We start from the raw sequence: 25,836 nt of genomic DNA, 5'->3' as shown, positions 1-25,836 counted from the left end.
AGCCTTGGGGCAGCAGATTCCCAAGGGTGGACCACTGAGCAGCATTTCTTTCCCCCATTCATTTAGTACATTGTTGAATCTAATCCATAAAATGATGTGTGTGTGTTTAGGTGCCTCTGTAAGTGAGAGAAAGGGGGGTTATTAATTCTAATAAAAGAATGTAATCTTGTGGAGACAGAGAAAAAACTGAAATACAGGACAAAACTGTATCAATACAGGATACAGCATTTTGCATTGAAATACGGGACAATCCTGTATTACAGGTGGCAGTTCTAAGTCACACGTGCCTTGAATGCGCATAAATGGCGAGTTACCTGTCTCTTTGTGACCTCTTGGGCAGGACCCTTCAGTGACATCCGCTTTCCTTTTTTTTTAAAAAAAGTTCTCTGCTCATTCATTTTGGAACCTGTTTCAAGCAGGATGATAAAAATCAACGAATTGAAGACCCATGTCTACATGTGCTGAATCAAGGTCCCCAAATCTTGAAGGTATTTAGTGTTGGAGCTTCCTGAGCTTGCAGAAGATGGTGTGTGCCATTAGCAAGAAGACTCTGCTTCTAATGGACATGTGCCGAATCTCATATATTGGTGGGGCGCAGAGCAGGACCTCTCATGTTGAGCGCAGTGTAGAAAGAGGTACAGCTTTCTAACAGGGTCAGCAAACTTTTTCAGCAGGGGGCCGGTCCATTGTCCCTCAGACCTTGTGGGGGGCCGGACTATATTTTGGAAAAAAAAAGAACGAATTTCTATGCTCCACAAATAACCCAGAGATACATTTTAAATAAAAGCACACATCCTGCTCATGCAAAAACACCAGGCGGGCCCCACAAATAACCCAGAGATGCATTTTAAATAAAAGAACACATTCTATGGCTATATTTTGTTGAAAATAAGTAAGAACTGATACAAATTAACTTGACTTTTGGATTTTAACTGGAAAGAATATTAAGTTACCAAAATCCCTCTAGAGGGGGATTTGGGACACTACAAGAATGGCTGGAGGAGGGAAAATTCAGGCTGGGCTGGACAGAGTTTTTGTTCTCTTGGGAAAGTTACAAGGCCAAATTGATGTTTTGGCTACAAATGTAACAACTCTGAACTTAACAGTAAATAACATTACGGAATTTGATAAGGACTTGACTCAGGAAGCCCATGCAGCTGGACAAAAAGAGAATTTTGAGAACTTTGAAAGTGTGGAGAAAGAGACATATGTTGTTTCTGAGGAGAAGGAAAGAGGAGCTGTAATCTTGCAATTGACAAAGGAGAGCCAGAGGCCTGATATCACGCTTACAAAGGAAAATAAGAAATCAAACCAGAGGCCTGACAGGAGGATCACAAGGGAAAATAAGTACTGGATGATGAAAATCTGGTTTGAATTGGCAACTGAAGAATGGAGAGATCTCCTTATGTGGAGATCTGAAGACCTATGGATTACAAATCTGATTAAAGTGGAAGCTGGAGTTTTTGTGACAATTGGACTTTTGGACCCTACTTTTAAGTATGGAGGTCTGGCTGGAAGAAACATGGACCTTATCGGGACAGAGCTACTCCGAGATTTGGTGTTTAATATTAAGGACTATCAAAAAAACCGGCAGAGAGGAACTGAGAGAGAATTAAGAGCCTCGGACGTGAGATCTCCAGGCTGATAGTAGATTAAGATTGATGGATATTTGCTGGGGATCGAAACCGGGAAAGGGGGTGTGGGGTTTGGGAATCCAAAGGGTCTACAATTATAATCTGTTTTATTTTTTGTTTGTTTATTAAAATGAAAATTGGGAAATTCGTGGAAGGCAATTTGGGTCGACTATAGAAAAAGGTTTATGTATTGAGGTATAAATATTGATGTCTATAAGTTAAAATTGGTTTTTTTAAAAATGAATTAAATATAAAAAGGTTAAAAATTGGGGATAGGAACTTGTTGAACTAACAATTTGAATTGGAATACAAGAAGGGGAGGTGTGGGGAAGTCAGGGAAATATGGTACTGAAAATATGGAACTGTAAATTTCATGTGTTTTTAATTTTTTTTCTTTTTTCTTTTTTGATATTTTTGTATTGAATGTGAAAATTTTTAATAAATATTTCATTAAAAAAAGAACACATTCTACTCATGTAAAAACACGCTGATTCCCGGACCGTCCGTGGGCCAGATTTAGAAGGCTATTGGGCTGGATCTGGCCCCTGTGCCTTAGTTTGCCTACCCATGCCTTATTTTAACAGCAGTGGTACTTGGTGGTAATTGTGGTGGCGCACTCTTACCTCTGATGGTATTGTAGCCATTATATTAGTATGGTGCACTTTGGATACTGTTAATGAACTATTACTACATGGTCAATATAGCTGTACCTTCTGTTCAATTAATATAACAACTAAAGGAGCCCTATCTTCTTCTCATATGAGGCCTTATCTGACTTTTGGTTGACTGCAACCTTGAAGTCCACCACCCAATGTGGATGTTGAAGTTGAATTTTGGCCTCAAAATAAAAAAAGTGAATGTCAAATTTGAATTTTTGCCTTGGAATTTTTATTTTTTTATTATTTTTTTGCTCTTTGGATGCGTGTGTCACCGGGTAAAGGAGAAAGTTGGCTGTCAAGTGCTGTGAAATGCCGCTTGAGAGTCAGCTATTTGGTACACTCAAAATATCAAATTAATCATGTAACTCTGAATGAGAGAACTGGAGCGATCCCTTTCCCCCTGGATAAGTAGCTCTCTGAGAAGAAATGGAAAGTGTGAGGGGAAGCTTGGATTGGGGGATGTACAGAGCAGGAACCAGGCAAGGAGATCTGAAGGGAGGCGATAGGAACCACCAGAGGCCTATTCCGTTACCCACCCAGCAGCAGAAATTTCCTGTGGCAGCTAAACGTGGATGGAGCAGTTTGGGAATCCCAGTCCCCGGACTGACTTCCGCAGGCCTGAGGCGAGAAGTTACTCTACAGGCCGGACGGAAAAGGCCTGAAGAAACCACTGGGGCCTAAGCGCCAGTCTGCACTGACAAAAGCCCCATTCATGATTTCATTTTGTCACACAATTACCACAGTGTAGAATCGCTTAGAGGTATTTATTTATTTATTTGACTTGTTAGCTGTTTATTAATTACTCAGAGGTCCCCAAGCAACTTACAACAAATTTTTTTTTTTGGGGGGAAAGGGCCATAAATGCATGATACCATCTTCAAATTCACACACAGCCCCTACTGTCTGTCTGTCTGTCTGTCTGTCTGTCTATCTATCTATCTATCTATCTATCTATCTATCTATCTATCTATCATCTATCTGTTGGGATAGTGCTTTATCACAGCCATCTCTAAGCAGTGTACAGGAGACCCAATACAACAAGACTAAAAATGGACTAAAACTAGAAAACCAGAATTCATTTCAACAGCTTGCTGGAATGTGTGTGTGTGTGTATGTATATGTGCATATATATATATATATATATATATATATATATATATATATGTATATATGTATATATGTATATATGTATATATATATATATGCATGCACATGCATAAATGCACATACCACACCCCCTCCAATTGTTACAGGAAACTTTGGCAGCACACAAACAATGAATAAAATGACATTTACTTAAAATCTTGATAGCAAAAACAATTCCATATATGAAAATACCGTATTTTTCGCTCTATAGGACGCACTTTTTCCCCTTCAAAAATGAAGGGGAAATGTGTGTGCGTCCCATGGAGCGAAGATGCCATAGCCCCGCGACCCTCTCCCGGCTGGAGGGGTGACGCGCGGCTATGGCAGGAGCCTCTCCGCTGCACCTTTCCGCTGCTCCCTGATCTGTTCTTTGGGGCTGGTGGTGGGCTTCCCCCGCCAGCCCCAAAGAGCAGGTTGAAAGGAACCTGAAGCCTGGAGAGCGAGAGGGGTCGGTGCACACTGACCTCTCTCGCTCTCCAGGCTTCCAAGGTAGCCGCCTGAATGCACCTTAAACGGCACCTTGTTTTAGAGCGGGAAAACAAGAGGGGGGAAATTCTCTCCCTCTCTGTGCAGCGTCTCCTGCAGCTTCGCTGAAGGGGCGCTGGGCAGAGAGGGGGAGAAATTTTTTTTCTTGTTCTCCCCCCTCTAAAACAAGGTGCATCCTATTGTCCGGTGCGTCCTATGGTGCGAAAAATACGGTAATTAAAAGCAGTTCCACATATCCTAACAGTAGAAGACAACTTCATATGAAAAACAATTCTAAATCCGGTACAGATACAGGCTATGATTATTATTATTAATTATACAGACTTTGTTGATTAAGAGGTATGCAAATCTTATCAAAGCATGAAATTAAAGGGGGGTGGCTGCACTTGATCATGTCCCTGTTCCTTGGCCCCTCCGCATGTTGGAGAGGCTCTTCACAACACTATCAGGGCTTTTAGGTTGTGCAAGGACTTCACATCACCCTACTTCAGACCTTCCCCCTCCAATTTGTCAGGGTCAGCGCTTTCAGGGGACACAATGATGGGATCAGGGCAGTGTTAGAAATTAGCCTGGTGCCAGGTGTGTTTTGCTACTGTTGCAGGTCCAGCTGCAACCATGTGGAGATCTCTGGATGCTAGGTTGGCAACTGACATCTCCATCTGGCTGGCCTCTCCAGCTTTCTTAAGCAGGTAAGCAAAAGAGCTTATTTTTTACATGTACAGTGGTACCTCAGGTTACATACGCTTCAGGTTACAGACTCCGTTAACCCAGAAGTAGTACCTCCGGTTAAGAACTTTGCTTCAGGATGAGAACAGAAATCGTGCTCCGGCGGCGCGGCGGCAGCAGGAGGCCCCATTAGCTAAAGTGGTGCTTCAGGTTAAGAACAGTCTCAGGTTAAGAACGGACCTCCAGAACGAATTAACCACTGTATATCCCACCTTTTTCTCCAGGGAGTTCACCTCCCCTCCTCAATTAATCCCTACCACAACCCTTTGAGGTAGGATAAGAGGCTGTGACTGACCCAACGTCACCCAGTGAGCTTCATGACTGAGTGGGGATTTGAACCCTGATCTCCCATGGACCTAGTCCGACACACTAACCACTACACCACACTAGCTTCCTAGAGTACTTCTCTGTGGGGCAGCTATATAAATTAAGCAGGTAAATAAATATGGGGAAAGCAACATGTCATTTGGAGAAGGATCTGAAATATTTTCCCTGAAGCTTGAATTTGTTTTATTCTGGATTGTTTTATTTTATGTTTTAATTGCTCTAAACCGCTTTGAGTTTTTTTTCCTTTAAAATATAAAGCAGTACAGAAATGAAATTATGCAGTATGGAAATGAAATGAATCATAATAATAAATCCCACTGTTAAAAAAAAAGGTGCCTAGACATTTTGTTGTGGCTACAGCAACCTAGGCTTAAGATGCCATTTGGCGATTAGCTTATATATCAATTTCTAACACTGGGATCAGGGCCAGGGAGCAATGTTCTTCCCCCCATTGTGTGAGTAAGAATCTCTAAATAAGGCTAATAACTGGCACAGGAACCTTGAGCCATTTTAACCAGGTCTGGGTGAGAGCTTAAAAGGTAGTTGTTTCAATGGACTAGAAACCATTTCTTTTACACTTTTTAAAATCTCACATTCCTCCAATGAGTTTAGTGTACTTCTGTTCTCTCCTTCTGTCTTCACAGGCTGAGTGGAAAAGTGTCTCACTCAAGGTAAACGAGTGAGTTTGACTGAGTAGGGATTTGAATCAGAACTCCAGTCCTTGTCCCAAAAGTCTGACCATTAACCCGCTTTGGCTGTGTAGTAACATCCATTTAATGCTACTAATTTTACTACTTTTTTACTTCCTGCTCCTTCTCCTTCTCATTTGCTTGAATAAATTCCTTTAGCTCTGCATAATTTTTTATGTGGAGTTTTAGATCTGAAAGTCTCTAGGTTTGGAGGTTTTCTGCTCTGAGCTTGCAGACATTCTGGTTTCGTAGAGGCCAAGAGAACCCTTGTTCTGGAGCCACTGAAACTATTTTCACATACAGTACTGTGTCTCATCCGTGAACCCAAGGAGGCCAATCTGGTGCCATCTTTGTAGACTTTTCAGAACTAGACTTTTCTTGTTTGCCCAGGACTTTTAAATAATTCAGGTAATCTGAGCCTCTGGGTTGTATTCCAACCCAACTCTGCTAGTCCAACTCCGAAGAGACCCATTAAAGTAAATGAATATGCCTAGCCTAGCTTCATTAATTTTAATGGGTCTACTTTGAGTAGAACTTAGTTTGATGCAACCTTCTGTTTTTTTAAATTTGTTTTTTGTTTTGGGGGTATGGAGTTTTTTTTTTATATAGGTAATTCCCCCCTCTTTAATGGTTCGATGTTTTCCTTTGTAATTAGATTGTTGTTGGTTTCTTTAGCTTACTGTAAGCCCCCAGCTAACTTTACATTTATGAAGTAGTATTCGAATGTCACTCGTGGAAAAAAATAAAAGAAAGTCTCATAGTTCCCTCCAGCAGTAGGGTTAGTGGAAAACATGGAGCTACAAAAATGACAAAATACCAAATCCTCATCACACATTCAAAAAATGTTAATGCCAACAAGTTCCACAGAGAGAGGAAAACATGGGAGCAATTTTTTTTCCAGCTTTAAGTGAAAAAACCAGTGGCTGTAAAAGTCTAGTGACTAAGAGGATGAGTTATAAATCGGGAAGGTTCGTATGTCATCTCTGCCATGAACTTAGGCAAACCTTTCTTTCACAACTGCCCATCACCCCGACCTCCATCTGCAATCTGAGTATAATAATACTGACTTAGCTTATAGGGTTGTTGTAAGAATTACACCTAGAGAATGCATGTAAAGCACTTTGAACTCTTGTAAGTGCTATACAAGTGTTAAGTATTACAAGATTCATAATCAAGAACACACTATGATCCAGAATACTCAAATGAGATCCCTGAACAATTTATAAGTCCCTGCTTCCTTACAGTCGCAAGTCTAATTTTCAACAGTACTTTGTTTAGCTACCTACCTTGAGCTCAGGCATTCTTTCAAGCCCTTTGGTTGGTCTGTTCTCATTCCAGACCCCACTTTGGCTGCAGTGCCCTTGCAGCAATGCCCATTGGACCTGCTGGCAGGTGCCAGCCTTCCTCTAATGCTGTGTCGTGCCAGCTCCATGGCAGATGGCTCTTCTATTAATCCTCCCTTTGGATTTCCTTTGCCTCTCTCTGAAAGAGGGCAGCTGCTGAGCAGAATGACTCTCCCCTGGAAACGGGTATCTCTCAATTTTCTTTCTTTTGTAACAGTTGGAGCTTCTACCCGTTAGTCCCTGGCAAGTACTGAAACCGGCTCTTTTAAAATAGGAATTAATTCTCTGATAATCGTAGAAAATGTTTGTTCTCCCCTTGACTTTATTAATGCTTCTGCATTCAGAAAGAGGGCTGTCGTTTGAGAAGCAAAGAGCAAAGGACCCCAGAATGGCCTGTTCTGTAAGAAACATTCTAGATGTCCTACCAGATAGTTAGGGAATATTGACTTTGGCCAGAATATTTGCATAGCTGTAGAGCAGCGTTCACAAGCCTGGTGTCCTCCAGATGTTTTGGATTACAAGTCCCTTTGGCCCCATCCAGCAGGGGGAGTTGTAGTACAAAACATTTGAAGGGTGCAAGGTTGGCGAAGGCTTTTGTGAAGAAAATAAAGGGGAAGGGAATGTAAAGACACTTGAGGACTGAGGATAGATTTACAATCACTCCAGGATGATGCAGTTCTCTGGGATAAGCAGCTGCTGCTGCACACTGACATGAATTCTGCATTCAAAACACCTTACTTTGGAATCTACTGCTGCAGTCTCTAAAGCCGGATATTTGAAATGCAAGCTGGGCTTTCCCCTATCAACATTCAAATGCTGTGCTCATTTTGAGGTGGGTAACTGACTTTTAAATCAGTGGGAAGAATGGAGAGGCATTCTAAATATGTCATATAAAAAGGCAATTTCCAAGGTGCCGTCAGTGCCCAGAATGGGGTTATGTGGGCAGGCTGTGTTCTCAGTGGCTCCCACTGAGTTCTATAGGATAAAGTAAAAAATGCCATAATTTGGGACATGTAGGGTGGGGCGAGGCAAAACCTGTACCAGATAGTGGATTCACCCTGTCAGGATGAAGATTTAGCCTCCTTTACTTTCTCTTGCATAAGTGAATGGCTACTGTGTCATTCCTACAGAGACAAGTAAAGGGAGATAAAATAGCATTGGGTGCATCTTCGTAAGGCATCCTAGCACAGGGTAGGGGCAGGAGTGACTCTGTGGTGAGTGAAATGTGCCTGTAAGCAAATAACACAAATGTGCATCCTCCCTTCCAAGTGCCTGCCATATTCAGGCCCTCTCTTCCACACACTTTCCATAATTATTAACATTTTGACAGTATTTGTTTATATTGGGTTACGACAGGAGCAGTATTCTTTCCCGTTCTTTCCCATCCTGCACCCCCTTTACAGGTAATTGGGATATCTCTGGGTGACTGAAGTGGTGCTGACTTATACTGTATCTGAATTTCAGTGCAAATCCTGTTTTAGCATAGGCATTTTGTTATAGTGATGAAAAAACTGCATTATTTGGGTTGATGCTGGATCATACAGGTTAATGATAGCAGGGCATCTTTTTTTGTTTTTCTTTGTATTAATTGTGCTCTATTTTAGATGTTCTTAAATATATTTAACCTGTCCTAAGCTTCTAGGATTGGGCAGACTAAAAATCTATAGGACTGAACAAGCTAATGCACAATGCAAAGTGCTTTGTTGAGTTAGGAGACTCTTCTTTTGTTTAGATGCCATTTATTGTTGAAAATTATATAATCGTCATAAATAATGGGTTTCAAATAGTACATCTGAGTGTTCAAAGTATTTCATGTACTAGATATTCTCTGACAAAATTAAACTTAATTTTTAAAATGTGGGATTAGGTCAGATTTTGACATTTTGCTGGATTTCGCCTAAATTTTGTGTTTGGATGAGTTGCAAAATGCACTATCAGGAAGCAATCGGAAGCATATATTTTGTCAGGTTGTAAAATATATTGGACAGTTCAGCTCTAATGACAGTGGCATAGCAGGGGAGTGGGGTCCAGGGCGACTGGCCCAGGTGCCAAATTCTGAGAGGGTGCAACCGGGTGCCTCCATGACAGGCTGCCTCATTGAGGCTGTGTGGCTGAGCTCCTGCCTTCCAGAGGCACAGGGAGGCAAGACCCTCTGGGACTGGGCCTTCGGGGCTGGGGCAGCTCCTCCTCCTCCCCATGACAGGTGAATGGACTGCCATGCGCCTCCCTCCCCCAGGTGGAGCTCCTGCTGGCCAGAGCCTAAACTGATCCTGGCCCATGCTGGTCCTTCCCTGGATCCTCCCTCCTGGCATGTGTTCTTGGGCGAGGCACACATTCAGCGGCAGGAGCGCTGAGTCACCTGCTCGCCCAGGACCTGCCAGTGCACGCCCTCAGCCTGGCCTCTCACATGAGCCCCTTGTGCTGTGCGGCAGAGGTGGCCAGAGAAGGACTGTGCACCTTTGCCTGCTCTCTGCCACCCTCCTCCTATGCCTGCCACAGCTGGGGCTCCAGGAGGGTGAACAAGCTGCAGAGAATATACTCGCGAAAGGAATAAACTCACTGAGCTAGAGGTTGGCTGTATTTCTTTGGGCCACGTACTGTATGTGCAAGATCCAGATCATCAGGAGAAGTTTGCTGACTGGTTTCTGGGAGGTATAGTTCATTATTATTTGTTGTTGGGCTTGGCTTCCCTCTCCCTTCTCCCCTGCCTCTCTCTCCCCCCTCCTGATACAAGTGAAGGTGCTGGTTGTCAATTTCAAAAATCAACGTGAGTGGCTGTGTCGTAAGTTTTCAAAGCATTTCCTCGGAAAGCAACGTCGGAAAGTGAGTGGCCAGTGGCACTGATCAGAGGAAGGCAAAAGGAGGGCAGGGCTGATATTTGCCTTCACCATTGCCGCTTCTCTCTTCTTTCCCCAACTTCCCACCCCCAATGGCAAGGCAAGGAAGGCAACAACACACACCAACAAGCACACAGCTGGGAGGTAGGGAGGGAACGGGAAATGGGGTTGAGAGTGGAATGGAATGACCCAAGAGAAAGTGAGCGCAAAAGAGAAAGTGAAATATCATTTTCTCCCCCTCTCTCTCCTCTCCACTTGACAACAGACACGTTTGCGCATACTCCTAGCCACAACTCTTCCCGCTTCTGCCTTCAGGGAGTGCTAACAGCAGGGGTTGGCAAGGTTTACCTTGCTTGGGCTGGTTCATTCCAGCGGAGATCCCTCCATGGGCCGGATTGTGTGTGCACATGAGCACGCGTGCCCACAATTTCCTGTGTCTGCGCAGACGCAATTTCCGGCGCCACAGAAGCGAGTCACTGCGCTGCGCTGGTTTAGCGCAGCAGGCGGGGACTCGCCGAGCGGGCGGCTCAGTTCAGGGTTGGCTCATGGGCCGCTTAAACGACCTCCATGGGCCTTAGGTTGCCTACCCCTGGCTAACAGTCCATGGGTTAGGGGGTGCAACACGCAATAATTGCCCCAGGCGCTGGCAACCCATGCTATGTCACTGTCTCATGATGGAAGTGGAATGACTGGCTTACATGTTTGTTGGGATGGGACATGTCTAACCGGTTCAAGGGTACAAGGTTTGCTGAGGGTGAGATGGTAAGTTAGTAGTAGGCAGTGATAAGGAAAAATCCTGGGGTGCAGATTTACTTCACTGCCCAGCTCGTTGGGGTGCCACTCCCTGCGGGTCTCTCCGGTCAGCAAAAGGAGTCTCCAGCCAAGTTAAAGAAGCAAAACAACGGTCCGAAGACCTGATCTTTATTTGATGCAACAAGGTTCAAACACACAAAGAGTTGGAACCCTGAGCATGAGGTTGTGTGAACTTTTAAAACCTCTCCCCGTTTCCCATAATACATTTTTGACAGCATCATTGATAAATCACAAATATGTCACAAAGGTGTGTTTGGCATGTAGAAACATGAGCCCACCCCCAACCCTTTTAATCACCTCAGTTCCCAACACCTTTATCTACCCTCTTCTGCAAAGAACAATAATATTTACACATCCCCCTAGCTGCAAGGCTTTCATGTGCTTCTCCTTTGAAAGTATCAGGATTCAATCCACTATCCCAATGGATTTCTGTCTGGGGTATGTGCTGCCCTTGATGGTTGAATTTTGGTGATTATTTGTGAAGTTTCTACAATTTTCTATACTGGATTGTCAGAGGAATACATGGTATTTGCTTATTGGTACAATTTTATAGACTGCTTTTCAGAGCCTCTTTGCTGTTGTGTATGTATGGTGCTTGTGTAAACGGTCATTGTTGTGGCCTTAGTTTGAGGCTGGGGACTTGGGATTTTTGGGGAGTCATTTACCTGCCCCCCCCGGTCCCCATTCCTGGTTTTAACAGCAGCTTTAGACATAGTCATATAGATCAAGGCAGGTCAGATCAGGAAGAAGCAGGGAAGAGAAGTGAAATTAAAATTCTGCCTTTGAGTGGCAGACTTATTTGCTGTATGTCCACCATGTATGAACACAGTGGTGTTTGAAGGAAATACAAGAGCCTGTAAATGACAGCTGGACATGGGACTCTTATCAATGCTGGAGGGGCTGCAGCATGTGTTCCCTCTGCATCTTAAGAAGGGTGTCTGCCCTTCCAACAGGTTGCAGCTGTGTAAAGTGTGAATTGCCCTTCACTACATGGACTAAGAGGGATACTGGCCTGTGAATCTAGATATTTGTTTACAGCTGGATTCAAATAGTTTTATCACTCTGCATGGACCTCTAGCAGGATCTGTGTGGCATTATATAGTACTGCACATGCATCTGTGGAGCCATAAGGGGATCCAGGCAGCATAAGTTCTGTTGCAGGATTGGGTTTTACATGCATGCCCAAAGCAGATGCTATAGTCCATAGATGAACTACTGCAATGGGCTGGGCTGCAAACCAAGCTGTTGGCAGTGGGTTGCAGAGCTTGAAGATGTGGCTATTGGGTATCATTTGACTCTCTATAAAGTGTCGCTCTGAGTGGCTTTGGTTCATTAGCATGACTTGAGTGGGAATATAAAACGTGCACATGTTTAAAGGCCTTGTCGGTTTCAACATGCATTCCCCGGCACACTGGTCCAGATCAGGATCAGGTTGTAAGGGTTCTGAGTCCTTTTGATTGTTGATGTAAACCTGCAGGAGGGGGGAAAGACCAACAAATGGGGTCTGCAGGTCTAGAGTAGAAATTGGTTTTCTTCTCCTGTTTCTCCATCTTTCTATTTAGTATGAAAAATATTTGAGACTGGGCGGAGGGGGGGGATAAAAAAGAATGCGTTGCATGAAATATTTTAATCACATTCTTCCTCTATAAACATAAGTTTCCTTTGTGTATAACAATGTCAGGACTAATGCGTTTTAAAATTTTCACTTTTGAACTAAAAAAATATAAAATATTCAGTATTTTCCAAATGCCTATTTGAAAAATAAAAGACTGAAAATACTGTATTCTTGCCTATCCTTTAAAATGTTCTAGAAACAGACTGTCCCTGGATAGACAGAAATCATTTTGTGACTCTATGAACCATCTGTAAAATATGGTCACATCATAGTAGCAGTGCCCCAAAATTGTGGTAAGGGAAAGTGTTTGCTGAGACTCTGATTCTGTGGCAATAAGAAAAGTGAAAACATTAATGTTTCTATTGCCTAACACAGGGGTCAGCAACCTTTTTCAGCCGTGGGCCGTTCCACCATCCCTCAGACCATGTGGTGGGCTGGACTATATTTTTTGGGGGGAAATGAACCAATTCCTATGCACCGCAAATAACCCAGAGATGCATTTTAAATAAAAGCACACATTCTACTCATGTAAAAACACTAGGCAGGCCCCACAAATAACCCAGAGATGCATTTTACATAAAAGGACACATTCTACACATGTAAAAACACCCTGATTCCTGGACCGTCCGCAGGCCAGATTGAGAAGGCGATTGGGCCGCCCGCATCTGGCCCCCAGGCCTTAGGTTGCCTACCCCTGGCCTAACACATTGCACTGTATAGGGCTTTGCAAATACTCCTTTTATCATTTATTCATGCAAAGAACTTTGTGAGATTTGTGAGGAATTGTTCTGACGTGTTGAAGGCCACTCAGTAAAGATCCTGTATTGGTAGGGATTTCAGCCTCTCCCACTCTCAACCTATTGCTGCATCCATTGTCTTGCAGATAAGTTACAGACTCTGATGTGCCCTCCTTTAGAGTAGCGATCTGTTGATCATTTCCTAGCTCTCCCAAATGCCCCACTAATCATATAGTATGATCCTCCTAGGCTCCTCTTCATGCTTTTCTTGTGTTGTATCTCTCCCGTCTCCACAATGCATTCTCTTTAAGGCAAGGCAGGAAGAGAGACCCTGAGGACTTCCCATATTGCATTATAGCAAATCGCAAATTGTATACCTTGCAGTCTCCCTAACTTCAGTGTAGCCGCTTTAATATTTTACCTAACAAATCAGCAATTTGTGATGCAGCCAGAGAAAGCCTGGTGGGCAAAAACCAAGACTGGCTTTAAGCAGGAGACTTCTGGGTGCCACATACATGGCATATTGACTGCTGCAGTATGCATGCTTCTTTCGACTCTAATTTCAGTGGATGGAGAGGCCAGGGAAGGGGACCCTGTGGGCACCAGAGAAAGCCTCTGTGAGTGCCTGTATACCAGTGGGTGCTATGTCTTTTCCCTTAGCTTAGGGTTGCCATATTTCAGACAGTGAAAACCTGGACAGTTGTTGAGGTTTTCTGGCAGATTCGCAAAAAATGTAGTTTTGAGCTATTTTTAAGAAAAATAGCGAAAAACAACACTGCTGACACATATGCCTGGATTTTCCTAGACATTTTAGCAATCTCTGCCTGGACACTGGTTCTGACTGCAGTATTCTGGATATGTCTGGGAAATCCTGGAAGTATGGCAACCCTACATTCTTGGTTTGTGGGCTTCTCATTGACTTCTGTTAACAAAATGTTTTGACATCGAACACATCTCATCCCAGGAGCCTAATTTTGACCAAGAGGGAGCGGTAGTTGCTTCCTTTGTCTTTTGTTTGCATTCTCTAGGCACCTTCTGGCACAGGTTATGGCCCAACTGGCAGCTTCTGAGCTCTGTAGTGTTTCCCTCTCCTGTGTTCTCTGGCAAAGCTGCCACGTTGAAGCTACCATGAGCTCAACCTACGATTCCTAGATTGCAGTTAGTTTCAGAAACCAGGTGAGGGCTTGTGCATATGCCACCCAAAGGTGTATGTGTGTCTGTGTGTGTGTGGGGTGTCCTCCTTGTTATCCTCTTCATTTAATCCATGCTTTATGTCCTCCTCCTCCCTTTATTGTTCTGCTCATGGCTGCTTTGTCCCTTGATCCTGCCCTGCAATAATCATCCCCATTATCAATCCTGGACACCCATTGTTTCCATGCCAACGGCCTGCGATGCCACACACAGAATCATGGCTTCCCCATGTTCTCTTGAAGGAGAAGCTTTAGCTGAGAGAGAGAAAGCTGCCCTTCTGCATCATTTTAGTAGTCACTCTTACCTGAGGGATTTCTTCAAAAGTGGGGGAATACTGGCTTATCAGCAGTCTGCCCCCCTCTCTCGCTTCTCAGTTCATTACAGCAAGAAGAGCAGGTTGGATAGGAGAAGGGTTTCCTGCCTCTTTAACCAGAGCTACTGGGAGATCAATCTCCTGTAGATATTTATGACACAGGGCCCACTACAAAACATGGAACAGTTGACTTTAAATCCCTGTTCAGGATTTTGGCTTGGGATGTGTTCTACAAGTTCTGTAAATCACTCTGCTCATTTTAATTTGATCCGTAGGAATTTATGAAGTTCAGTCCATTGGTCCACCTAGCTCAATGTTGCCTACAATCACCGACAGCAGTTTAGGGTTTCAGATGAGGGTCTTTTCCAGCCCTAGCTGAAGATAGCAGGATTTAAACCTGGTAACTTTTGCATGCAGGGTACATGCTTCACCAATGAGCTCTGGCCTTTAGGGCTCAGCATGCTATGGGGTGTTGCTGAATATGTACAAATTCAATCTTATTCCATTTATCTGGGATGAGAGGACAGGCTTTACAAATTAGTAGTCCAGGTACTCTTTTGCATCTGTTTACGGTCAAGGTGGACCCAGTTCTCCAAATGAATCACTGTGTGACGTTGACTTAGGGTTTCCCCAGTGTACTTTCTTTCCTAGAGACATCCATGGTCTGTCTGGCAGTGGCATTCACTGGGCCATAAGTGTGCCAACCAGCACTTCCTGTTGTTATACTCAGGGTGGTTTACTTGAGTTGTGTGCTGGGGGTGCCCTGGGTCAGGGAGGTTAATAGCGTAAGACAGTATTAGACCTGCAGTCCTCTAGACTGGTGTTAGGTTGGGTGTTGTTGCACTCTTGCACATCTGGTTTAAGGGGTTGAAATCGGTGAACATTCTGACCCTGTCTTTTAGAATATCCATTTCCTTGCAAGAGTTATGAGCAGGACTAAGGATACTGTCAGCTAAAAAGGGTTAGAAGTCTATGCTGAATTCTACCATCTGTATAAATTAGGAACTTCTGCATATCTTTTTCTTACTTTGGATTTTGCTGCCGCTCATCATGAGGAGGAAGAAAGAGCTGTGGGGACACTAAATCATTGCTGTCCAACCAGAAGACCAGTCCAGTTACTTTTGAACTTGTTCTTTCAGCTTCTGAGATGTCATGAAAAACTGCCAACACTTGTGTGTGTTCAAGTCTGTGTGTGTTTGTGTGTGTACCTGTGTATACACACACAACTGATATTATTTTGGATGTGCATCTCACTCTTCTGCATTTGTCTGCAGAAATGTTTCACATTACTGTTTGTAAGAGTTGGGGGGGCTTTGGAAAGACAGTGTGAAATCATTCAGGGCAACTTTTTTGGCTACAGTTTTGATTGTCCTGTTGTCCCTGCGCATGTGTGCCTGTCTGTGTGTTTACCAAAGAGACTAAGGGCATGACTTCTGGGGGGAGCATAGCTGAGTGACATTTTTGTACAGAATGTCTCCGGTTCAGTCCCTGGTATCCTCACTTAAAATGATATTGGATAGCGGGTGATGTGAAATATCCTTCTCTGCTTGAGACCTTAGAGAACCAATGCCCGTCAAAGTAGGCAGTCCTGGGCTAGATGAATCCATGGTCAGACCTGGAATTAAGGAAGTTTCTTATGCTCATTTGACGCAAAGCTACTTCTTGTGTTCCTGGCTCAGTGCTATGGCCCACAAATGGGAACATGGGAAGTATCATTGAAAAAGACAGGTACCCTTTTCATCTGTACCCCAGACATCCTTATGATGAAAGCAGCCATTCAGCTTTGCAAAATAAACACCCTTAGCTGGTTGTACCCTCATCTGTGCTGACCTTTAGGGAACTAGGGTGAGCTGACTTCACTTTTCAGGAGTAGGGTGGAATAGGAGATACAGAATCAGTGCGTATAATCTGCTAAATCAGAGGTAGGTGGAAATGTCCTCATTCTCTAGGATTTATATATCCAGCATGATCAGTGAATGTAGACGGTACCATTAACTAGCCACTATGCCATGTTGTGATTGTTGGATTTAGCTGTCTTCCAAAATTGTTGCTGGCAATTTAAACTAAGCAGTGATGCTCCCAGTGTATTCTCATTCTCTCTCTCTCTCTCTGGCATTTTGCCTCTTAACATGGGAATGTTTGGGGCAAGGAAGCACACCAGCTGCTTAATCATTGGAGTGGGTCTGCACTATAAGGAATCTGACATGTGAGATGCACAGTTCCCCCCCCCCCCTATGCATGAACTGCACTATGGCAGGAGTTGAGTGTGCAATCCTTATGCTGCGGACGAGTTCTTTGATCACAGGTGCATTCACCTGCCCTGTGTCAGGTGCACTGTGGAACGTTGGCTTGTCCTTTGCCACATTGTTCATCTTCAAATGGGTGCATTAACTGCCAAATGGCTTGTCACACAACATTGCCAATATAGCCATAAGTGCAGAAATCTTGTGTCTCTTCCAACTGCCTGGTCAAAACATGTCTTTTGGTGGAAACTGACAGATGGTTATTGTTGCTTTCTGTAGGTGCTTTCCACCATACCCCTTTTTGTTTTTTGCTTCCTGCTGCTACCTTGTTTGTTTACTCTTTTTTATTTTCTTGATTTTAATCATATGGGAGGGCCGTAATCAGAGTGGCAGAACATCTGCTTTGCATCCAGAAGGTGCAAGGTTCAGTTTCTGGCATTTCCGGGTAGGACTGGGAGACACCTCTCTTAAAACCCAGGAGAGATGTTGCTAGTCAGTGTAAAAATGCTAAGCTAGATGGTACCAGAGGTCTGACTTCATATAAGGCAGCTTCCTATGTTCCTAATTGTTAGCCACTTCGGTTTATTTGAGGGAAAGATGGTGTGTTATTTTTTATTTTTAAAAAATGCTTTTAATGGAAGGGTGGATAAGGGGTTGCAGTAACGGGGACTGTGCCAGATTGATAACAATGGTGAGGCTCAACAAATGGAAGTGGCGTGAAAGGAGAATGACCAGCTCGAGAGAAAGCGACCATTGAAATTCTGAGTGCAGAGAAGGCAGCTGTTCTGGGAGAGCCTTAACCATCCAGGAATCTAAGGGCAGCAGGGTAGGTCTGATTTCTTGGCAGGCAGAGGCTGTGTATACTTTATTATTAGAATGCAGTGGCAAAAAACCGAAACGCAAGGTTAGGCCAATTCAGCTGCCAAAAAAACAGAAACAAAAAAAAAATACTCCACATATAATGGAGCACATCCTGCTGCCCTCTGTGGCTAATGCAGTACACTTAAACACATTATGCAAAGTGTTCCATAAATTAGTCATTAATTGGACACCATACTGAATGTTCACAAATGGTTAAAGTAAACTATTCTGTTTTCACTTCACCTTCCACAAAATATTGATTTCCTGGATTTTAGCTGAGTTAAGGGTACCTTCTTTTTACATATCTATGTTCCTGAAGGGGACATAGCCATGCTCCTAAAGGGTACCCTATAATAATAATAATAATAATAATAATAATAATAATAATAATAATAATAATTTATTTATTTATACCCCGTCCATCTGGCTGAGTTTCCCTAGCCACTCTGGGTGGCTCCCAATCGAGTGTTAAAAACAACACAGCTTTAAATATTAAAAACTTCCCTAAACAGGGCTGCCTTCAGATGTCTTTTAAAAATAGGATGGCTGCTTATTTCCTTGACACCTGATGGGAGGGTTCCGTTTAACCTCACTTCTCGCAATGAGGGAACCGCCAGAAGGCTCTCGGAGCTGGACCTCAGACTGAACGGTGGGGGTGGAGATGCTCCTTCAGGTATACAGGACCAAGGCTGTTTAGGGCTTTAAAGGTCAGCACCAAAACTTTGAACTGTGCTCAGAAACGTACTGGGAGCCAATGCAGATCTCTCAGGACTGGTGTTATATGGTCCCTGCGGCCACTCCCAGTCACCAGTCTAGCTGCTGCATTCTGGATTACCGTAATTGCCGTTTCCGGGTCACCTTCAAAGGTAGCCCCACGTAGAGCGCATTGCAGTAGTCCAAGTGGGAGATAACTAGTAGTAGATTTAGTAGATTTAAAATTTTGTTTTACCTCTCATTCCAGAGCAGAGGGAACAGCTGGTTATTGAAGACAGGAACTGTTCCCTATCTTTTGCCATTTAAATTCGTCAAGACTTCAGTTGTGCCTCTGCACACATAGAAGCTTTTTTTATTTTTTATTTTTTTGCTGGTGTGTGCTCCACTAGTCAATACTACTATATGAGGTACTGCCTCTAGAACGTAATGTGACACATATATGCAGAACTTTGGTATAGTTTTTCACAGAACCTCCTAGACCATGGAGCAGACCACATTTGTTGCCCTGTGACATTGGCTACTTTTCAGGCCTCGGGTATGGAGGGACAAGGTACATACTTTTGTTGCAAGATCAGCAATTTCACATTTGAATTCTTTGAGAATTCTCAGTTGAGTGCCATCCAGACCTAGTATTTTGTGTATTAGCCCTAGAACTGCATCTCTCATCACCATTGTCTGCCTGAGTCCATGAGACTTGCTTCCTGCAAAGGTTTGTTTAGTGAGTCAAAGCTTAGCTTCAATGAGTCAAATCAGGTAGCAAAAGACTAGAGCTTTAGAACCTTGGATAGCTCCAGGCAAACACCACACTCCAACAGGGTCTGGGTGAGGCTTTTTATTCCTTTTATCCCAGGCTATCTCTTCATGATGAGTGGAAAGCCTTAAAGGGGTAGTCATCTGATCTGATCCCAAGACTCCATTGCCTCTCAACCAGCTTTTGCCTTGTGGCCCCTGGTTTGAAGGGGTCCAGTTCTTCAGGGGAATCTGACTCAAAAAGCCCTACATCTGGAGGACTGAGGATTTCCCACTTATCACTCTGTTCCTATCCAGGCATGTCACAGACCCCATCTGCCTGTGCCATTTCTGACACTCATACTACAGGTCGGTCATCCATATGCTAAGGCTATATCATGGCCCCTACCTAGGCGGTTTTTAGCCTCTGAATCATTTGCACTGCATGATCAATATTGGGGAAAGCCTTCAGGAGACTTCTGCACAGCTAGGCTTCTACAAAAGTTTTCTCATGGTGTGTACATGTGAATGCATGTGTGCTTTGTTTTGAGTGCGTATCATTCACTCAAGCAGTATAGCTTTATGTCATCATGCCCATCTGTGTGCTCCTCTGTTGCAAAGCTAGTGAATACTCTTGTTCTCTGATGCTCTTGTTTCTCCTTCAATTTGTACAAGCTTGAAGGGATGAGTGTCAGTTCTGGGCATTGCGCTCTGTAGCTCTCTGTAGCTTCACATTCCACAGTTATCATACCAACCACCTAAATAAAAGATAGAACAAAAGGGATGCTGATTATTAGAACCCTGGTGCCCAAGGGATCCAAAACAGCATGTGTCCGCCTTGTGTCTCATGTAACAGGTGTCTCTCCAAACAATTTATGCACAATGCAGCATTTCTTTGGCTTTATGAGGAATTTCTTTTCTTTGCAATTAGCACCATCCTTGGTGAGAACATCTCTCCCTTGCTCTGGATGAAATACATAGCTTGAAATGCAGGCAGAGAGGCATTTCTAACCTGCTAACCTGTTCCCTTCCACTCAGTCTGAAGAACTGCCTGGGGAAGATTCCATGGTCTATAGAGCGTTGTTTGTTGAGGAGCTTCGGAAGTGATGACAAATGGCTGTTCTCTGTACCGGAGGGAAGAGGACCCCTCCTCATCACTTATTTATGTTTGGGGAGGGCTTTCCTTTCACTGTTTTCGCTCATTGCTGCCTCATAGCTAGGTTACTTAGCAACCACGCAGCTATTAGTTCAGATCGCTCCTCCTTGCTTGTCACATGCCTCATGCTGGCCTGTAGCCTGATCCCAGTTATTTGCGAAGTAGCAGCCGTGGCCAGCCATCATAGGCCTGTAGTCACTGGGCCAAGGGTGACTATTCACAGGCCACCTGTTAATGACTCCTGCACTGTGGGTTTTGCGATGGGGACAGGGCAGCTGTCCGATGAGATCAGCATCTGCTCCGTGTTGTCTGTTTAGTGAACAAGAACAAGACATTTGCAGGAAAGACAGGCATCTGGCCTTGCTCCACGGCTTCAGGTGTTTGATATTAATTTCACCACGCTAGCCACAATGTCTGCATGGGGAAAACAATCGGTATTTCTCCTTTCCTTCCTGAACCATAAATATATTCCCTTATTTTGAGCTCTCTCTGTAGGGCTGGAACGGAGAGAGGAAGGTTCATACTGCAAACCTGATATGGGGATCCTTTTTTAGAATGAGGCTCTGGTGGTTTCTGCATTAGCAGAACACGTACGATGCCACTAGTGTTAAAGGTCTTTCTCAGTGGCATGATACTGAGTCATATGGGTTTCAGGTATAGATATGGCATGGGGATTTGTGCTTTTGTCTCTGGTATTTCTTTGTTTGCTTGTTCTTGGGAAACATTGTGAGGACCTTAACACACTTTTTTGAAATGCATACAAATATGATTAACTTGTTTCATTATAAAGAGGATGATCTTCCTTTTTATTATTGTATAAATGTCATTCTTTAATAAAGTTTTTTAAAAAACAGCCTTGTTTCAAACAATAAAAAACAAACAGCAAACAACAACAGCCATGAAGTTTGGTTTGGAAGTCACAGACCTGTAAAGCCAGACACGACATTTCTAACTAGTTTTTGTATTTGTTGATATTTTTGTAACCTTTCTTTTCTATAATGGTAAAAAGGTCTGATATCTGTTTGTCTATCTTAAGATTATGGTCAACAGCTTGTATGCAAGGGAGAGGGGTTGTGTGCCTCTTTTGTAGAATATTGCAGTCAGTAAGCTTCCTCTGTGTGGATTCTCCATCCTCAAAGACCCTGAGGAACATGACATGAGACCCAAGTTCTTCATGGATGACACTGGCATTTTCCAGGATTTTGACATCCAATTTTCTTGGCCATTAAATTATTGGTAATCATTTCTGGGTAGCTTCTCCTGTATCTGCAGAGGTCCTAGATCACATTACATTCTCCAAGCAAATACATTATTGAGAAAGCTGGGATGCTTCACATGGAAGATTTAGACTCTGTGAACCAGCTCTAAAATTAAAACACATTACTGGACATCACAAGTAGAGATCTGAAGTGGGCAAGGTGCTGTGGGTGATTGCTGTTAGAACAGGGATCAACATTTACCCACAATAAAACACTTAACTTGGGGTAGAAGGGCAGGTCAATAGATGGGAAACTTTGTTATGGTGGCTCCTAATGTTCTTTGACATGAATCAGTTGGTGCCATAAAAGATTATTCAGAGAGTTGCAAAAACAGGAAACTCCATCCAGAACTGATATGATACTTCTGTTTCTCCCCCTTTCCTTTGGTTGGAATGTGCATGAGTGATACTTGGTTTCCTTTTTTGCCTTTTATTTCTTGGCAGATTTGTCCTTTATTCTTAGGTAATACTGTTTTCTCTTTTTTTGTTTTCTCTTCTGAGACAGACAAGGGAAGATATATTTCTCTGGGTACATAGTGTGTCCCTTGCTTTTTAGGAATGTTTTTCCTCACCCACCAAATCAGTACTCAGAGGAACTGGAAATGCTTGCTTGAATGCGTTGCTGCTCATGGCTGATAGAACATGTTTTGCCCATCTCAAGGGTTGGAAAAAAAATCCAAAAGCAAGCAGTCGACATTGCTAAGCCTACTCACATAAAGCAGAATCCAGTAATGCACTGCAGTCCCATTAATTTTATGAGGAGAGAATTAAACACACCATCAGCTGTCCCTTTTGGATATACAGGAATTAGAAGAGCTTTGCTTTGGCAGGATTGTGAGTATACACTTTTGAGATGCGGTTCAATTACCCAGCCGTTCCCTGGAACAGAATTAGCTTGCTTCAAATAAGAAGCACTGTATTATGATTTCCTCCATTAATTTGGCAACTGACTATATGGGTAAGACCAGACATACTTCCCAGCTCCTGATGTTCACTTTTCCTTTCATTCACTTAGTACAGGACAAAATCCAACCAGCAGAGTGCTAAATAGTGCTCTTTTTTTCAACTCTGAGATTATTGATTATCTCAGGCCTGTGCTGAACATTGATACCATTGCATAATATCCATTGCAATCCGAAGGCGAGCAATGGTGGGGCTTAACAGAGTGGTGTAGCCACTACAATATCCACAGTTCTGCTGTTTGCACCAGCTATGGTAGAAGGTGGAAGTCAGGGAGCTTCTAGGTTGGCTGTCATGGGCCGCTCAGTTCTGTCAGGATCTGACATGGCTTAGCAAAAGAGGAGGGAGGAGGAAATGCATTAGTTGAGGGGATGCTTGTTGACTTCAGATTTCGGAAACGGGGAAGTATCACTCCTTCTGTGGGTCACAGAACCTCATTGGGGAGCGGGGGAGAAGGCTGAGCAGGAAGAGGAGCTGGTGCCAGAGGGGCAGGACGCAGTCTTGTCACTGAGAACCAGATATTATGGTACAGTGGTACCTCAAGTTACAAACACTTCGGGTTACAGACTCCGCTAACCCAGAAGTAGTACCTCAGGTTAAGAACATTGGCCCAGGATGAGAACAGAAATCATGTGACGGCAGCAGGAGGCCCCGTTAGCTAAAGTGGTACCTCAGGTTAAGAATGGTTTCAGGTTAAGAATGGAGCTTTGGAATGAATTAAGTTCGTAACCAGAGGTACCACTGTATATCTTGTAGGTGGGATCGGATGCAGCTTCCCAGAGAGAGTGCACATTAGAATGAGCAGTAGGATGAGAGGGTCCTATGAGTGAGCTCAACCCACCTCGTCTTTAAATGCTTGGTAGGATGGACATGGTAAGTTTTGGGCTTCTGTTTAGTTCTGCTGTCTTGCCTTGCTCTTGTACGGTGGTACCCCGGGTTACAGACGCTTCAGGTTACAGATGCTTCAGGTTACAGACTCCGCTAACCCAGAAATAGTACCTCAGGTTATGAACTTTGCTTCAGGATGAGAGCAGAAATCGTGCTCTGGCGGCCTGGCGGCAGCGGGAGACCCCATTAGCTAAAGTGGTGCTTCAGGTTAAGAACGGACCTCCGGAACGAATTAAGTTCTTAACCTGAGTTACCACTGTACCATGGAATCATAACTTCTAGACACCTTGCTTGCTGCTGAGCCTTTACCATTAATAGCCTTTCTTATTCCCAAGTAAGAGCTGCTATCATTGTCTTTTGGGACAGGAGCATGACACTGGCGCAGCAAGAAAAGGCCCAAATGAACTTGCAGCCTGAAACTAGTGATGGGATTTTTTGAAAAACCCTCCCCCCCAAAAGGAAAAAAAGATAAAAAGAGAGGATATCCAGCATTTTCTTTCCCTGAACCATCTTCAGGCACGGGAAATTACTACTAATTTGTAAAATTAAATGGGTTAATATTGTTTCCTCCAGGGGATAAAAGCTTGTAAATGTGACAAATGCTTTCATTTTGAAGACTTCCAAGTAAAAGAAAAATAAGCTGGCTTTCTACAAAGGTCACAAAATTATATCCAAGAGAGACAGGTTGAAGAAATTTGTTTGCTTGTGGTGAGCAAAATTTAATTCTGCCAGTGACCAGCAGAGAGAGCCTCCAGTGTACTTTGCCAAAAAAAAAGCAGTATTTTTTTCTAAAAAGCCTTTGGCAAGATGGTGCAGGGCTGCATCTTTGAGGGAACATATTACTACAAACACGCACACAAAAGCTCACTGTTAGGCTATGGACTTAAAAGAGGCTGGCTTTGCACCTGCGGAAAATGAAGTGCGGAAGCTGAATCCCAATTGATACTAGGTTAGCAATCATCACCATGTATGGATCCCTGTGAAAGGCATTTGATAAGAAAAATAAGGCCTTAGTTTTTAGCGAGCTCTTTTAAGATGAATAGCTTTTCTGCCTCTGCAGGAGTTTTATATTTTATTTGTTTTAACTTATATTTCTTTTTTTATTTCTTTTTTTATTTTATTTGTTTTAACATAAAATTATTTTAAAATAAAATCATTTTATTTTAAAATGATTTTTAATGCTGCTGCTATTGTCCGGGGCATAGGAAAGGGGGGTGGGGGCCCCAGGTGCCATCATGGGGTTGCTTTTTTTTGACAAATTATCAAGGAACAATTACTGCCCTACTAGGGCGGTTCATAAAAAACTTTTTTTTGAAAATGCCTGCTCCAAAGGTCTTATCTTACTACATATATAGCCATATGTGAAATTTCATAAAAATCAGTTACCGTATTTTTTGCCCCATAGGACACACTTTTTCCCCTCCAAAAATGAAGGGGAAATGTGTGTGCGTCCTATGGGGCGAATGCAGGCTTTCGCTGAAGCCTGGAGAGCGAGAGGCATCGGTGCGCACCGACCCCTCTCGCTCTCCAGGCTTCAGGAAGCTATCCGCAAGCCTTGCAAGCCCGGCGGGAGTTCCTGCGGGCTCACAAGGCTTGCGGGCAGCAGCCTGGAGCCCCGGCGAGTGTCTGCAAGCCTTGCTCGCCCGGCGGGAGGTCCCACCAGGCGCGCGAGGCTTGGGGCGGCAGCTTGCCGCCCGAAGCACAGGGAGCCCTCTGGAGGGCTCCCCGTGCTTCAGGCGAGTGTCTGCAAGCCTTGCACGCCCGGCAGGAGGTCCCGCCGGGCGCGCGAGGCTTGGAGCGGCAGCCTGCCGCCCGAAGCACGCGGAGCCCTCCGGAGGGTGCCCCGTGCTTCGGGCAGGTGTGCGCAAGGCTTGGGGTGGCAGCCACCGCTAGGGGGGGGGAAATTTTTTTTTTATTCATTTCCCCCCCCAAAAAAAAACAAGGTTCGTCCTATGGGCCGGTGCGCCCTATAGGACGAAAACTACGGTAATATCTTGGCCCTCCTCCACGAAAATAGCTGTTTACTTGGCTGTTTTCCTATGTTGTGAAGGCTGAAATTTCAATTCAGTCCCACGGATCATGATGTGACTAGATTGCTGCTGTGCAGTCCTGTTTTTTCAATAAATGTTTTCCTTTTCAGATAATACAGAGCATGGTGAAATCTCATTAAATAAAACCTCTCCTTCAGTAGTTTCAAGCACTACTACAGGTTCAACATAATATCTGTACCGCATTGTTTATTGTGACAGCACATGCTCTTTGGAACTCCCCGCCTATTGCAACAAAGCACGTGCCTTTGCTAGACTCTTTTCAGGCACCTGCTAAAAGCATTCTTCTTTAGGCAAGCATACCTAGATGCTTAGGAAGTTGAAGTAATTTTAATCTTAATATTTTAGCTTTTGCATGTTTTAAAGTAGGATTGTTAATTTTTCTTGATTTTACTGCTGTGGTGTTTTTTTGTTTTGGTAAACCAGTTTGCAGGTTTTTAAAAAATAAATTTTATTAAATAAT

General features: G+C 43.6%; 1 protein-coding gene across 15 annotated transcripts in view; it reads left to right on the top strand.

The window, feature by feature from the left end:
* CAMK2B (calcium/calmodulin dependent protein kinase II beta) overlaps nt 1-25,836 on the top strand; it is a 208,959-nt gene that overhangs the window by 14,705 nt on the left and 168,418 nt on the right. The gene's annotated exons all lie outside the window — the stretch shown is intronic.

This window comes from Podarcis filfolensis (genome assembly GCF_964270895.1).
Source record: "Podarcis filfolensis genome assembly, chromosome: 15".
Taxonomy (NCBI): Eukaryota; Metazoa; Chordata; class Lepidosauria; order Squamata; family Lacertidae; genus Podarcis; species Podarcis filfolensis.
This window is presented reverse-complemented; position numbering and strand designations above follow the sequence as displayed.